The sequence below is a fragment of the Monodelphis domestica genome, chromosome 4 (genome assembly GCF_027887165.1).
Source record: "Monodelphis domestica isolate mMonDom1 chromosome 4, mMonDom1.pri, whole genome shotgun sequence".
Classification (NCBI taxonomy): Eukaryota; Metazoa; Chordata; class Mammalia; order Didelphimorphia; family Didelphidae; genus Monodelphis; species Monodelphis domestica.
Genome location: NC_077230.1, coordinates 38,214,826 through 38,229,870, shown reverse-complemented (window position 1 = coordinate 38,229,870; position 15,045 = coordinate 38,214,826). Strand labels below are relative to the sequence as shown.

Below are 15,045 nucleotides of genomic sequence, written 5' to 3'. Positions count from 1 at the left end.
TTTTAGATTTGGTTTTCCATGTACCATTACTAATCATTATTTTTATTGCCTTGTGATCTGAGAAGGCTGCATTCATTATTTCTGCTTTTTTGCATTTGTGTGCTATGTTTCTGTGACCTAATGTATGGTCAATTTTTGTGAATGTGCCATGTGGTGCTGAGAAGAAGGTGTATTCCTTTTTATCCCTATTTATTTTTCTCCATATGTCTATTAATTCTAATTTTTCTAAGATTTCATTCACTTCTTTTACCTCTTTCTTATTTATTTTTTGATTTGATTTATCTAAATTTGATAATGGTTGGTTTAAGTCTCCCACTAGTATGGTTTCATTGTCTATTTCTTCCTTCAATTCTCCTAGTTTCTCCATTAGAAATTTGGGTGCTATATTATTTGGTGCATACATGTTGATTAATGATATTTCCTCATTGTCTAGAGTCCCTTTTAACAAAATATAATTACCTTCCCTATCCCTTTTGATCAGGTCTATTTTTGCATTGGCTTTATCAGATATCATGATTACCACTCCTGCCTTCTTTCTATCAGTTGAGGCCCAGAAGGTCTTACTCCATCCTTTAATTCTGACCTTGTGGGTGTCAACCCGCCTCATGTGTGTTTCTTGAAGACAACATATGGTAGGGTTTTGGATTCTAATCCATTCAGCTATTCGTCTACGTTTTATGGGTGAGTTCATCCCATTCACGTTCAAAGTTATGATTGTCATTTGTGGACTCCCTGGCATTTTGATTGCCTTCCCTAATTCTAACCTTTTCTTCTTCGGCTCTACCTTTTAGTCCAGTGATTTACTTTGAATCAGTCCCCCTTGTTGCCTCCCTTGATGTTTCCCTTTTTAGTCCCTCCCTTTTTGTTCCCTCCCCCTCCCCCCTCTCTTTCCCTCCCTTTTTGTTCTCCCTCTCCCCCTCCCCCCCTTGGTTTTCCCTTCTCCTTACCCTTGTTGGGTAAGATAGAATTCAAGATCCCAATGGATCTGGATGTTTTTCCCTCTCAGAGTTGATTTCCCTGAGATTGAGGTTTAAGTAAACCCCCCCCGCCCTCTCTTCCTCTCCTTCTTATAGGAGTTTTCTTCCCCTCCCCTTCCCCTGTGAATCTTTGTGTGAGAACCATTATTCTATTTGGTCTTTCTTTACCCCCTATTTATACATTACATTTTCCCCACATATTAGTATACATCGATTGATATAAATGTAGTCCTTATAGGAGAGAGTTTGAGTAAAAGAAGATAACATTTTTCCCCTTTCCTTAATATTTACCTTTTCAGGTATTCCTTGCTCTTTGATTTTCGGTATCAAACTTTCCACAGAGCTCTGGTCTTTTCTTTGCAAAAAGTTGGAAGTCTTCTATTTTGTTGAATGCCCATACTTTCCCTTGGAAGTATATAGTCAGTTTTGCTGGGTAGCTGATTCTTGGTTGGAGACCCAGCTCTCTTGCCTTTCTGAAGATCATGTTCCATGCCTTACGATCATTCAGTGTAGAACTTGCAAGGTCTTGTGTGACCCTGATTGGCATTCCTTTATATCTAAATTGTCTTTTTCTGGCTTCCTGTAGGATTTTTTCTTTTGTTTGATAGCTTTGGAATTTGGCAATTACATTCCTGGGAGTTGTCTTTTGGGGGTTTAGTGTAGAAGGTGTTCTGTGAGCTCTGTCAGTGGATGTATTGCCCCCTTGTTCTAGAATCTCTGGGCAATTTTCTTTGATTATATCTTGTATCACCATGTCCAGTTTGGTGTTTATTTCTGGCTTTTCTGGGAGTCCAATTATTCTTAAATTTTCTCTTCTCCCCCTGTTTTCCAGATCTATCACCTTGTTGGTGAGATATTTTATGTTCTCTTCTAATTTCTTGGTGTTTTGGCTTTGCTTTATTAGTTCTTGCTTTAAAGCCTGGTTTTCTTTTACAGTTTGGTCAAACTGGTTTTGTAGATGCGTGAATTTCTTTTGCATCATTTCCCACTTTTCCTCCCAGAGGGCTTCCATCTTTTTGGTCCTTTCTGATTCAAATTCTTCATGTGTTTGTGGAGAGTTTCTATTTCCTTTGGAAGATTTTGGAGAATTTTCTTGTATATCTTCTTCTATCTGCTCTGTATTTTGTATTTTGGCTCCATAGAATGTGTCCAGAGTTGCCCCTTTCTTCTTATTTTTCTTGGTATTTTGGGGCTTCTGTGCTTCTGTGGAGTTTGTCATCTCTGAACGTGGAGGATTGGCTTTTCTTGTCTTTGTCTGGTGATCAGAGGCTTTAGTCCTGGGCAGATGTTGGTTCTATGAGCGTTCCCTGGGTTAAACTGAATATGCCTCACTGGAACTGGAATGGAAGGGTCGGACCCCGAGGCCACACTCTCCCCCTGGCTCGATTTCCGGAAGTTGCCTTCAGAATCCCTGGCCGTGAGGCTGTTTCGTCGGCCTGCGGGGGGATGGGCTGCCGCTTCCCCAAGCTCCGAGAGCACAGACTTTCACTGAGACTTGGATAGCAGGATCCAGCCCGTGAGGCTGTCTTGCCCGCCCTGAGGGTTGCTGTTGTTTTGACCAGCTCTCTGCAGCGGAGGCCCCAGGCAGTAACTTTCACCCGGACCGACCAGCTCTTTGCAGCGGAGGCCCCAGGCAGTAACTTTCACCCGGACTGGGACTTGGGTAGAAGACCCTGAGGGTTGTTGTTCCTCAGACCCTGCTCTCTGAGCCCAGTGCGGCTGCCCCTTCCGGGAGCCTTGGACTCTGCGCTCCTACCCCTGAGGTCCGAGGGATCTCGGGTTCTGGCTTTTAAGGGGAGCCGTACCTTTTGAACCGGGTCCAGGTCCAGGAGGAGGGTTCCCAGGGTCTGTGCTGTTGATCGTTTTGAATTTCGGCGCCTTAGGAGCTTCTAGTTTGAGATCGGTCGGGAAGGGTTTTCCGGAGATCTGAACTTCAGCTTTCTCTAAGCCGCCATCTTAACCGGAAGTCCTCTTCCCTTCTTAAGATTACTTTAGGACAGAAACCCTTTGCTGAACAATGGAAAGGACTTTGACCTATGCTTAAGCATAGAACAGGAATTTCTTTGAGTCTTGATTGATTTTAGAATTGATACAATGGAGATACTTGGAATTAATCTCCACCTTATTCAGTCCTAATAGGATTGAGTAAGGGCTGCAGCCTAGATCAAAATTTAATTATTCCAATCTCTACCATACTCAAGTTAACAGGATTTAGAAAGGGCTGTAGCAAAGGAGTAAAGATTTAATCATTTGAAAATATGACCTTCAACAGACATGTGCAAAAGCCAGAAACCTCTGGGCGGTCCTGGGTTAAGCTAGAGCCTCCATTGGCACAGGGAAATTGATGAAGAGTGATTGGTAGATGGGAGAACTGAGGGGAGGAACTTGGATGGTTTCCTTAAAGATAGGGGGTCTGGAGACTCCAAGAGGGTGGGAGGTGGAGGTTTTGGTCGATGTGGTTCCTGGGCTCTGAGAAGGCTTGCTCTGAAGGAAGCGGAAGGTGGGGGCCTCTGATACTGTTTCTCCATTTTGGACACGTGAGTAATAGGGACTGATCTCTTTTCTTTGCCCCAGCTATCTAAGGGCTTGGGCCTTTTGGCCCAGCCTAAACAGAAGGGGTATTTAAGCCCTATTTCCTTCTCTCCCCTTTTCTCTCTCTCTATCTCTAATTCCTTTCTTACTCCTATTGTAATTAAACTCCAAAAAAGGCTGACGGCTGACTTGAGTTTTTCATTTAGGAATTACATAGCTGATTCCTTGGCGACCTTAAATTAATATATATCAGTCTTTTAAAGTGATTCCCTTGTAACAATATATAGATGTAAGTTACACACACACAGACACATATATAAATGTGTGTATGTATATATTTATACATATTGTCATATGTATATAGAAAGAAAAAATGACCTTTATTAAATGCTTTTTATGTGTCTGGTCCTTTGCTAAGCTGTGAGTATATGAGATTTATATGCATATATGTATATATAAGATTTATTTCAAGGTACCCTGGATATTAATTGTAGAACCCTCTGGTTTCAGTTTGGAAGTCACAGAATTTAGATTTTATTCACAAAGAAGAGGGAAAATATGTGAGCCAGACACTGGGATTTTAATCATAGATATAGTTCATATATATATATATGTGTGTGTATATATATATATAAATGAACTGTACTCTCACCCTTTCATCAATTTCCTTGAGGTCTTTTTTATATTTCTGACCTTCTTCTTCTATTATTCTTTTCAATTCCATCTCTTCATTTTTTAATTCCAGTTCTCTGCAGAAGAAAAAGGGATCGTTGTGAAAAAAAGACCTAAGAAATAGATCCAGAAGAGACAATTTAAGAAACATTGGACTACCAGAAAATCATGACCAAAGAAAAAAGTCTGGATATCATTCTATAGGAAATTATTCAAGAAAACTGCTCAAGCATTCTTGAACAAGTGGGTAAAGTAGAGATTGAAAGAATCCACAGACCACCTGCTGCATTTAATACCTAATTGACAACAACAAGGATTGTTATAGCCAAGTTCAAGAACTTCCAAATTAAGGAAAAGATGCTACAAAGAAACCATTCAGATATCATGGATGCACAGTTAGGATAACACAGGAACTGGCTGCATCCAGTCTGAAGGACTGCAAGGCAAAAAATATGATATTATAGAATATGAGGAAACTGTGTACAATCAAGAATCAAGTACCCAGCAATATTGATTATAGTCATGCACTGGAAATTTTGGTAATTTAATTTTAAAAAGACTTCCAAGCATTCCTAAAGAAAAGACCTGACTTATACAGAAAATTTCATACCCCAAAACAGAACTCAAGAGAATCACCAAAAGGTAAGAAAGAAAAAAAAGAGAAAACCAAACTTTTTTAAGGGACCCAATGAGGTAAAAATGATTTGTATTTCTATAAGAAAACATATTGATAACTCTTAAAAAATGTTATTTTCATCAGGTTAGCTAGAAAGAGGGTACAGTGACAAACTGTATAGGATGATATGTCAAAATGTATTTAAAAAACTAGGTGTAAACATAGGTTAATACTAAGAGAAATTGGAAAAGAGATAAAATGGGATAAATATATTTTTCATAAAGAAGCTCATGGGGGAGAGGGAGAAGATCAATTCAATGGAAGAATGGAAGAGTTTGGCAACATGTAATACTTAAATCTTATACACACTGAAATTGACTCAGAGAGAGAACAATCAGATCCATTGGGGCAGAGAATTGTATTGTTTCCTATGGAGAAGTAGAAGGATAATAAATGGGCATGTGGGGAGGGGAGCTACACAAGAGAGGGAGAGGTTGGGGGGTCATTTAAAAGGCACTATAGTAAGAGGGGAATAAATAAGAGGGGAGGACATTGGAAGGGGAGTAACATTAGGGAGGGGAAAAGAGAGAGACTGACTAAAATCAAAAAGTTAGGGGGAAGGGTAAGAAGGCTATTTGGAAAGGAAACAAGACTGATAGTTGGTGGGGGAAGGGGCAACTGGGAGTGGCAGTTGGGTCTTGTGACTAGCCCTTTTTTCCTGCCTGGTTGTTACTTCCTTCCTGGTGTTGGAGGTGGGAGGAGGGTTGTTGTTGGATTCCCAGTCCTGATTCCAAGTGCCTCTTCTCAATTCAGCCCAAAGACACAGGCCCAACCAGTTTCTGAAAGTTAGAACTGTTCTTGTTTGCTTTCTATCTACTGCTAAGATTCTGAAATCAACAAAACTAGCACAGAAGATGGGAGTGGGAGAAACCCTCTGCCAGCCTGTGAGGCCTGGCCTCAGCTCCAAACGCTGAGACAGACTCCAACCTTATTTAGAGACCACACTCTTCCCTTTTTCCCTGATACCTCTCCAATCCAACCTGGTTATTAAGCTTTATTTTATTTGAATTTGCAGTCAGATAAGAGGACTATCTCTTTGGGGCAAAGAGGGGGCCGAACATCAGTTCAGTCATTCAAAGACAAACAGTCCTTATCGGACCCCTGCTGCTTCCTCTCAGTAGGAGGCATCTATCTCCTTTACCTCACTGAGGAATATTCCTTCTCTCCCCTCAACTCCTCCATACCTTGCTACAAACCTTTGGTTATCCCATTTTTCCAATCCCCAAATCTCTTCCTTAATTTAAGAGACAAGGCAGAATCAAAGGAAGAAGTAAGAATGGAGGGGGAAATGGGAATGGGACAAACTCACCAATAAAAAGGAAGCAGTTAGCAAAATGGATTAAAAATGAGAATCTTACCATATGTGGTCCACAAGAAACACACTTGGGGCAGGTAGACATATCCAGTGCAAAGGTAAGAGGGTAGAACAGAATTTACTGGGCTACAGATGAGACAAAGAAGGCAGAAGTATCAATTATGATCTCAGACAAAACTAAAGAAAAAATAGATCTCATTAAAAGAGATAAGGAAGGTAATTACAACTTGATAAAAGGCAGTATAAATAATGAAGAAATATCAATACTCAACATATATCTATATACCAAATGGTACAGTATTCAGATTTCTAAAGGAGAAACTAAAGGGGCTTAAAGAGGAAACCTATAGTAAAACCATACTAGTGGGGGACCACAACCTTCACCTATCAGAACTAGATAAATCAAACTAAAAAATAAATAAGAAAGAAGTAAGGAAGTGAATGAAATATTAGAAAAATTAGAGATAATAGATATCTGGTGAAAAATAAATAGGAATAAAAAGGAATATATCTTATTTTCAAAAGCGCATGGCACATATACAAAAATTCACCATGTAGTATGGCATAAAAACATTGCAAACCAATGTAGGAAAACAGAAGTAATGAATACAATTTTGTCAGACCATAATGCAATAAAAATCATAATCAATAAGGGCATGTGGAAAGGCAGATTTAAAATTAATTAGAAACTTAATCTAATTCTTCAAAACTGTTGGGTCAAAGAACAAATTAAAGAAACAATTACTGATTTCATTGAAGAGAATGACAATGAGGAAACAGCTGATCAAAATCTATGGAATGAGGCCAAAGCAGTACTCAAAGGAAAATTTGTATCCTTGAGTGAATATATCAACAAATCAGGGAGGGAATAGGTCAAGGAATAGGGCATGCAAATTAAAAAACCAGAACAAGAAAAAATTAAAAATCTCCAAATAAAATCTAAAATGTAAATCATAAAAATCAAAGGAGAAAATAATAAAATTGAAAGTAAAAGAACTATTGAACTAATAATAAATAAGACTAGATGTTGGAACTTTGAAAAAAACAATAAAATAGATAGTATACTGGTTAATCTAATAAAAAAAGAAAGAAAAATCAAATTAACAGTATGAAAGATGAAAAGGGTGACCTCAACACTAATGAAGAGGTAATTAAGATAATTATTAAGATCTAGGTGAAATGGGTGAATATCTACAAAAATATATATTGCCTAGATTAACAAATGAGAAAATAGAATATTTAAACAATCTCATCTCAGAAAAAGAAATTGAACAAGCCTTCAATGAATTCCCTAAGAAAAAAATCCTCAGAAAACATTTAAAAACAACTAATCCCAATATTTTACAAACTATTTGACAAAATAAGCAAAGAAATTCAAATTCCTTCTATGACACAACTATGGTACTGATTCCAAAGTCAGGCAGACCAAAAACAGAGAAAGAAAACTACAGACCAATCTCCTTAATGAATATAGTTGCAAAAATTGTAATTAGAATATTAGCAAAAAGTCTCTAGCAAGTGTTCATGAGAATTATTCACTGTGACCAGGTGGGATTTATATCAGAAATGCAAGGATGGTTTAATATTTGGAAAACCATCCATATTATTGACCATATCCACAGAAATCACATGATTATCTCAATAAATGCAGAAAAAGCCTTTGACAAAATACAACACATTCCTATTAAAACACTAGAGAGTATAGGAATAAAAGGGCCTTTCCTCAAAATTATAAACTGTATCTATTTAAAACCACCAGCAAGCATCATCTGCAATAGAGATGTTAGAAGCCTTCCCAATAAGATCAGGAGTGAACCAAGAATACCCATTATGATTTCTATTATCGACATTGTACTAGAAATGCTAGCAGTAGAAGAAAAAAAGAAATGGAAAGAATAGGCAATGGAAAGACTAAACTATCACTCTTTGCAGATGATATGATGGTATACTTAAAGAATCCTAGAGAATCAACTAAAAAGCTTATGGAAATAACAAGTTTAGTAAAGTTATAGAATAAAAAATAATCCCATATAAACCATCAGCTTTTCTATATATTTCCAACAACAATTCAGCAGCAAGACTTAGAAAAAGAAATTTCATTTTAATTACCCTAGACAATATAAAATAATTAGGAATCTACTTGCCAAGACAAGCAGGAATTATATGAACCCAATTACAAAACACTTTCCACACAATTAAAACTAGATCTAAATAATTGGGAAAGTACAATGACTCATGGGAGGATGAATTAACATAATAAAATGATACTTCCTACCTAAAAATTAATTTACTTATTCAGTAACATATTAATCAAACTACCAAAAAAACTATTTTATTGAACTCGAAAAAATAATTACAAAATTCATCTGGAAGTACAAAGGAATATCAAGGGGACTAATGGGGGAAAAATGTGAATGGTGGGAGCCTACCAGTACCAGATCTTAAACTGTACTATAAAGCAGTGATCATCTAAACATTATGGTACTGTCTAAGAGACATTGGAGACTCAGTGGAATAGATTTGGGGTAATTGATCAAATATTGGGTACTTATAAAAAAACCTAGGATCTCCATAAAAGATAACAGAAGGAAGCCCAGAATTAACCTTTTTATAAAGCATAGAAACAGGATAAATTTGAAAGAAACATTTTGAATGTATTATATACCAATAAAAATAATTCTAGCTCCATATGGTAGAGATTCTTAATTCCATATACAAACCACTTTTCTACTATGAGACATGCTCACTTTATGTAATGCTTAAGTTTAGAATAAAGAAATATTTTCAATCATTCTATGACACACTAGATGAATAATTTTAAATAAAAAACTAAATAATTGAATTTTTCACTTAAAATGCCCAACATTAGATCTTGTGACAGAGGCAGGCACTAAACAAAAAGTGCCAGGCTGAAGAGTGTGTGGATCTGATCACTTCATTGGGGAAGGGGCACCAGGAGCAGGAGGTTGGAATCTTGAGAAAGAGAAGGTTATCTTCCGAAGAGCAATTGGTCTTTCAGTGGGGAGAAGCTGAAGAGAGAAGGCTGAATAAGACTATCTCCTGAGGGTTACCCACTTTTTCCTGCTTGTGACAGGAAATTTCCCCCCAACACTTCTCAATTGAAGGGACTGAGAGAAGAGAAACCTGAGAAAAGGCATTTTGAATCTGTCAGGCTTTACCTCAGCTCCTGTTGCCCTGTTTCTGAACTGTGGCCAAGGGGCCAAACCCAGGGTCAGTCAACTTGACTAGCAGGGGGATCAGGCTGCCAAAGCCTGAGTTCCCCCTAACTTGAGGAGGGAGAGAAAAGGGTTTTATTTTTATTTATTTTTTAATTTTTATTTGATCATTTCCAAACATAATTCATTGGAAACAAAGATCATTTTCTTTTCTTCCCTCCCCCACTCCCACCACCTCTCCCATAGCCAACAGGCAATTCCACTGGGTATCACATGTGTTCTTGATTCAAACCCATTTCCATGTTGTTGGTATTTGCATTAGAGCGTTCATTTAGAGTCTCTCCTCAGTCATATCCCCTCCACCCCTGTAGTCAAGCAGTTGCTTTTCATCAGTATTTTTACACCCACAGTTTATCTTCTGCTTGTGGATAGTGTTTTTTAGATCCCTGCAGATTGTTCAGGGACATTGCATCTCCACTAATGGAGAAGTCCATTACCTTTGATTGTACCACAATGTATCAGTCTCTGTGTACAAAGTTTTCCTGGTTCTGCTCCTTTCCTTCTGCATCACTTCCTGGAGGTTGTTCCAGTCTCTATGGAATTCTTCCACTTTATTATTCCTTTTAGCACAATAGTATTCCATCACCAACATATACCACAATTTGTTCAGCCATTCCCCAATTGAAGGGCATCCCTTCATTTTCCAATTTTTGGCCACCACAAAGAGTGCAGCTATGAATATTCTTGTACAAGTCTTTTTCCTTATTATCTCTTTGGGGTACAAGCCCAGTAGTGCTATGGCTGGATCAAAGGGCAGACATTCTTTTATCGCCCTTTGGGCATAGTTCCAAATTGCCCTCCAGAATGGTTGGATTAATTCTCAACTCCACCAGCAATGAATTAGTGTACCTACTTTGCCACATCCACTCCAGCATTCACTATTTTTCATAGCTGTTATGTTAGCCAATCAGCTAGGTGTGACGTGATACCTCAGAGTTGATTTGATTTGCATCTCTCTGATTATAAGTGATGTAGAACACTTTTTCATGTGCTTATTAATAGTTTTGATTTCTTTGGCTGAGAACTGCCTGTTTATGTCCCTTGCCCATTCATCAATTGGAGAATGGCTTGGTTTTTTGTACAATTGATTTAGCTCTTTGTAAATTTGAGTATTTAAACCTTTGTCAGAGTTTTTATGAAGATTGTTTCCCAATTTGTTGCTACCCTTCTGATTTTAGTTACATTGGTTTTGTTTGTACAAAAATTTTTTAATTTGATGTAGTCAAAATTATTTATTTTATATTTTGTGACTCTTTCTAAGTCCTGCTTGGTTTTAAAATCTTTACTTCCAAAAGGTCTACCAGGTATACTATTCTGTGTTCACCTAATTTACTTATTGTTTCCTTCTTTATCTTAAAGTCCAGAAGTCTGTGAGGAAGGGATCTTGGAGTTTGGACTTCCCTGACCTCTGAAGACTTTTGATGGGATTAAATTCAGCTGGGTTGTACTGGATATGTCCTGAGGCCAAAACTTCCTAGAAGGCTAGAGCAATATGTGGAGTCTTTGTAGCTCTGACCAAGTTGCCCGCTCGGTGCTGTGAACCTTAGAAATTCTCAGACCCTACTTCATAAGGTTAGGATTGTAAACCTTAAAAAATTCCCAGACCCTACTTCATTTAAATGTTATGTTGTCCGAGTTTATTTGAGCAAAATTTGAGCCAAGATACAGACAATATAACATTTAAAAATAGTAAATTAATCAAATATGTAGATGATCTACTCTTGGCTTCAACAGATGCAGAAACATGTCAAGAAGATAGCAAATACCTTCTTTTGGAATTGCACAAAAGAGGACATAAAATCTCGAAGGATAAAGTTCAGTGGTGTCTCCCTAAATTAGAATATTTAGGATTCATCCTGACTGTGGGTGCTCATTATATTTCTCCAAAACGAATTGAGAATATTCAAAATTTAATTGCTCCTACTACTAAGAAACAGGTGAGAGCTATTTTAGGAGCAACAGGATTTTGCAGACAATGGATTCCTTGCTATGGGGAAATTACTAAACCCCTTATAGCATTAACAAAAGATTCGGTCCCTGAACCCCTCAAATTAGGACCTGAACACTTGTCAGCTCTATCAGATCTAAAAAAGTCTATCATGTTTTCCCCTGCTCTAGGCATCCCAGATTACATCAAGCCATTTACTTTGTATGTGGATGAGCAAAGAGGAGTAGCTTCTGGTGTTTTAACTCAGAATTTGGGACCTTCTCAGCACCCAATTGCTTATTATTCTGCTCAACTGGACCCGGTAGCAGCAGGAGCACCATCATGTCTTAGAGGAGTAGCTGCTACAGCCTTACTAGTGACAAAAACTGTTGATTTTGTATTGGGATGTCCATTAACAATTATGTGCCCACGTGAGGTAGAAGCATTGTTGATAAAACATAGAACACAGGCTTTCTCGGATCAGAGAATTACAAGGTATGAAATAACTTATTAAATAGCAAAAACATTACCTTAAAACATTGTACTACTCTTAACCCTGCCACCTTCCTTCCAGATTTACCAACTTCAGGAGAACCATTACACAACTGTGAAACATTAGTTTCCATGGCAGAAAAGCCTCAAGATAATCTATTGGACATTCCCTTAGACAATGCAGATGTGATTTTATTTACCGATGGTTCCTCTTTTATGAGGGATGACATATGCTACACTGGAGCTGCCGTAGTCTCAGAATTTGCCACTGAATGGTCAGCTTCACTACCTTCTAACATTAGCGCTCAAGGAGCAGAACTCATAGCTCTGAAGCACACTTGTATAATTACCAAGGATAAAAAGGCAACAATTTATATGGATTCTCGATATGCTTTTGGCATTTGTCATTCAGTTGGAATGTTATGGCTCCAGAGAAGATTTTTAACCTCTGCTGGAAAATCCATAGCTAATGCAGAAATTATAAATGATGTTCTTCCTGCTCTACAGCTTCCTGAAGCCCTAGCTATAGATCATTGTTCTGCCCATACAGGTGGCACTGACCCTGTCTCTACAGGAAATAAATTAGGAGATGCCGCTGCAAAGCTAACAGGAATAGAAGGACCTGAATTAATTTTAACATTAACAACCACTGATTATTTAAATTTATCACTTTTGTATAATGAAAAGGAAGTGGAAAAGTGGAAACAAAAATTTAAAGCAAAACAGATTAATGGAGTATGGGTGTCATCTGAAGGAAAACCCCTGCTCCTTAGAAGTTTCTATCACCAAATTTGCCAATCTATTCATAAAAATGGTCACTTTGTCACCCAGGGCATCGTGGACTCTGCCAAGAGAGTATGGATAGCCCCTGGTATAACTACTATAGCCTCTAAAATATGTTCAGCCTGCTCTACCTGCCAGGCATATAACCAACATGCATTTCGTGTAAAAGCCTTTGGTGGATGTCGTCTGGCTTACACACCTTTTGAACATCTACGGATAGATTTCATAACAATGCCAAAGGCTGGACTTTATAAATTTTGTCTAGTAATTGTAGATCAACTAACCAGATGGCCGGAAGCATTTCCTGAGACCCGAACCACAAAGTATTTTGTTGCTAAGATACTTTTAAAAGAAATTATTCCTCACTTTGGACTACCAGCACGTATTGATTCAGATAGAGGAAGCCATTTTACTGATTCTGTCCTAAATCAGATATATTCTTGCTTGGGGATAACTCCCAAATTCCATGTTCCATTATCATCCCCAGAGCTCAGGACAAGTTGAGAGGATGAACAAAGAACTTAAAACTATTATTGGAAAACTATGTACTGAGACACATTTAAAATGGCCTGAAATTCTCCCCCTGGCCCTATTTTATCTCAGAAGCAGGCCTAGAGGAGACCTACACATCTCACCATTTGAGATGCTTTTTGGACATCCGCCTATACAGGCTAAACCTTTTTGCCCTGCATATACTTCACTAATAGGGGGAGATACTAGTATTGCTTCCTATATATAGGAGTTACAGCACAAACTACGTGAACTTCATGAATCTGAAGCTGCAGTATAAGCCGGACCACTAGATTTTTCTCTTCATGACCTGAACCCAGGAGACAAAGTGTATATTAAAAATATCAAGTGTACTGGAGCAACTCAGCCTTTATGGGAAGGACCATTCCAAATATTGTTAACTACTCCAATGAACCTTAGAAATTCTCAGACCCTACTTCATAAGATTAGGATTGTAAAGTGTAAAAAATTCCCAGACCCTACTTCATAAAGCTGGGTTAATACTATTCCCCATTGGGACCATTCCCCATTTAAACAATGAAGGAATTTAGATCAGGAATATGAGAACTCTACTTAGATCAGGAATGTGAAGACCTCTACTCCACCCATAATTAAGCCTGCTTTAGGGGAAGAAACTCCTTGCTGAACAATGAAAGATACATAAACCCATACTTATAGTAGGACAGAAATTCTTAAGCTATGCGTATTTTTGGATATAATACAAAGGGTGTGAACTTACAAGGAGCAAAGAGGTGAGAAACTTACTTAGAGGTTTTCTGGTGTGAACTTAATCAAAAATTTAAAGCCTTCTTAGGTGTGAACTAAGAATGGTCTGTCCTTTGAAAAACATCTACTGTGATTGGTAGATATAAGGACTTAGGGGAGGTGACATAGGAGAAAATTCCCTTTAAATAGGAGCTCAGATTCATTCAGATGGTCATTTTCAGATGGAGGAGGCAGCTGAGATGATGCTAGCCTGGTGTCACTAGAATCCTTGCTTGGACAGATCTTGTGGTGAGTGATTAAGGACTGACTGACCTTTCTCTTAAGGGCTTAGGCCTGGGTTGGCCAGGGCTGCCCTGGTCTGGCCTATCCTTTTCTCATTATTCCCCTTTTTCTCTGTTTCTCTCTTTTTCCTTATTTCCTCATTTGTATTAATTAAAATCTCTATAAAACCCAGCTGACTTGAGTATATTTGAATAATTGGGAATATTTCCCTGGCGACCACCGTATATTTGATTTAAAAACAAAACACTGTATTGAAAACATATTTCCTGCGGTCACAACTTACTCATCCACTCTTATATCTACTACAATTTATATCTTCCACTATTTTAACTACTTACAGTTTATGGCATCCAACCATTTTAATTATAACAGTGCTCCCTATCCAGCTCCTTCCCTGCCTCCTGTGTTTGATGCTCTGAGCCTGGCACAGCCCTGCCCTCAAGGTACACCCTCCAGACCAGTGCCTTTGCCTGCCCAGAGGTTGCCACTGAAGCTGGAGTCTTAGTACTCTATGTGTGTGTGTGGGAGGAGTCCTGGGACCTTCCTTCTGCCTTCCCCTTAAACCCAAGTGTTCTTGGATTCTGGCTTTTTTTTGGGTGGGTGCATCTTTTGCATTGAGCCCAACGGAAGGGTTCCTTGGCTCTGTCTTGTTAGGTTTGATTTTCAGTCTCCACGAGCAGTTTGTCACCAGTAAGGAAGGGTTTTCTAGAGGTCTGAACTTCTGCTGCTTCTAAGCTGCAATCTTCTCTTATATCTGTTCTTAACCATTTTTGTATGATAGATTTCTTTAAACTAACCTATGTGCTATATTTTACTGAATTTTTTAAAATTGTTATTGAAATGTTAAATTTCATTGAAAGGTTATTGTTATTGAAAATGAACATGCACTTTTTTTCCCCCCAAGGTTAAATAACTCC

General features: G+C 38.1%; 1 protein-coding gene across 2 annotated transcripts in view; it reads right to left on the bottom strand.

Moving 5' to 3' along the window:
- LOC103099266 (uncharacterized) overlaps positions 1-15,045 on the bottom strand; it is a 142,444-nt gene that overhangs the window by 57,142 nt on the left and 70,257 nt on the right. For both annotated transcript variants that reach the window (XR_008911077.1, XR_008911075.1), the window contains exons 4-5: positions 6,216-6,298; positions 4,162-4,258 (exon numbers count right to left, since the gene is read on the bottom strand). The gene's annotated coding sequence lies outside the window, so the exon portion shown is untranslated. The remainder of the gene's footprint in view (positions 1-4,161; positions 4,259-6,215; positions 6,299-15,045) is intronic.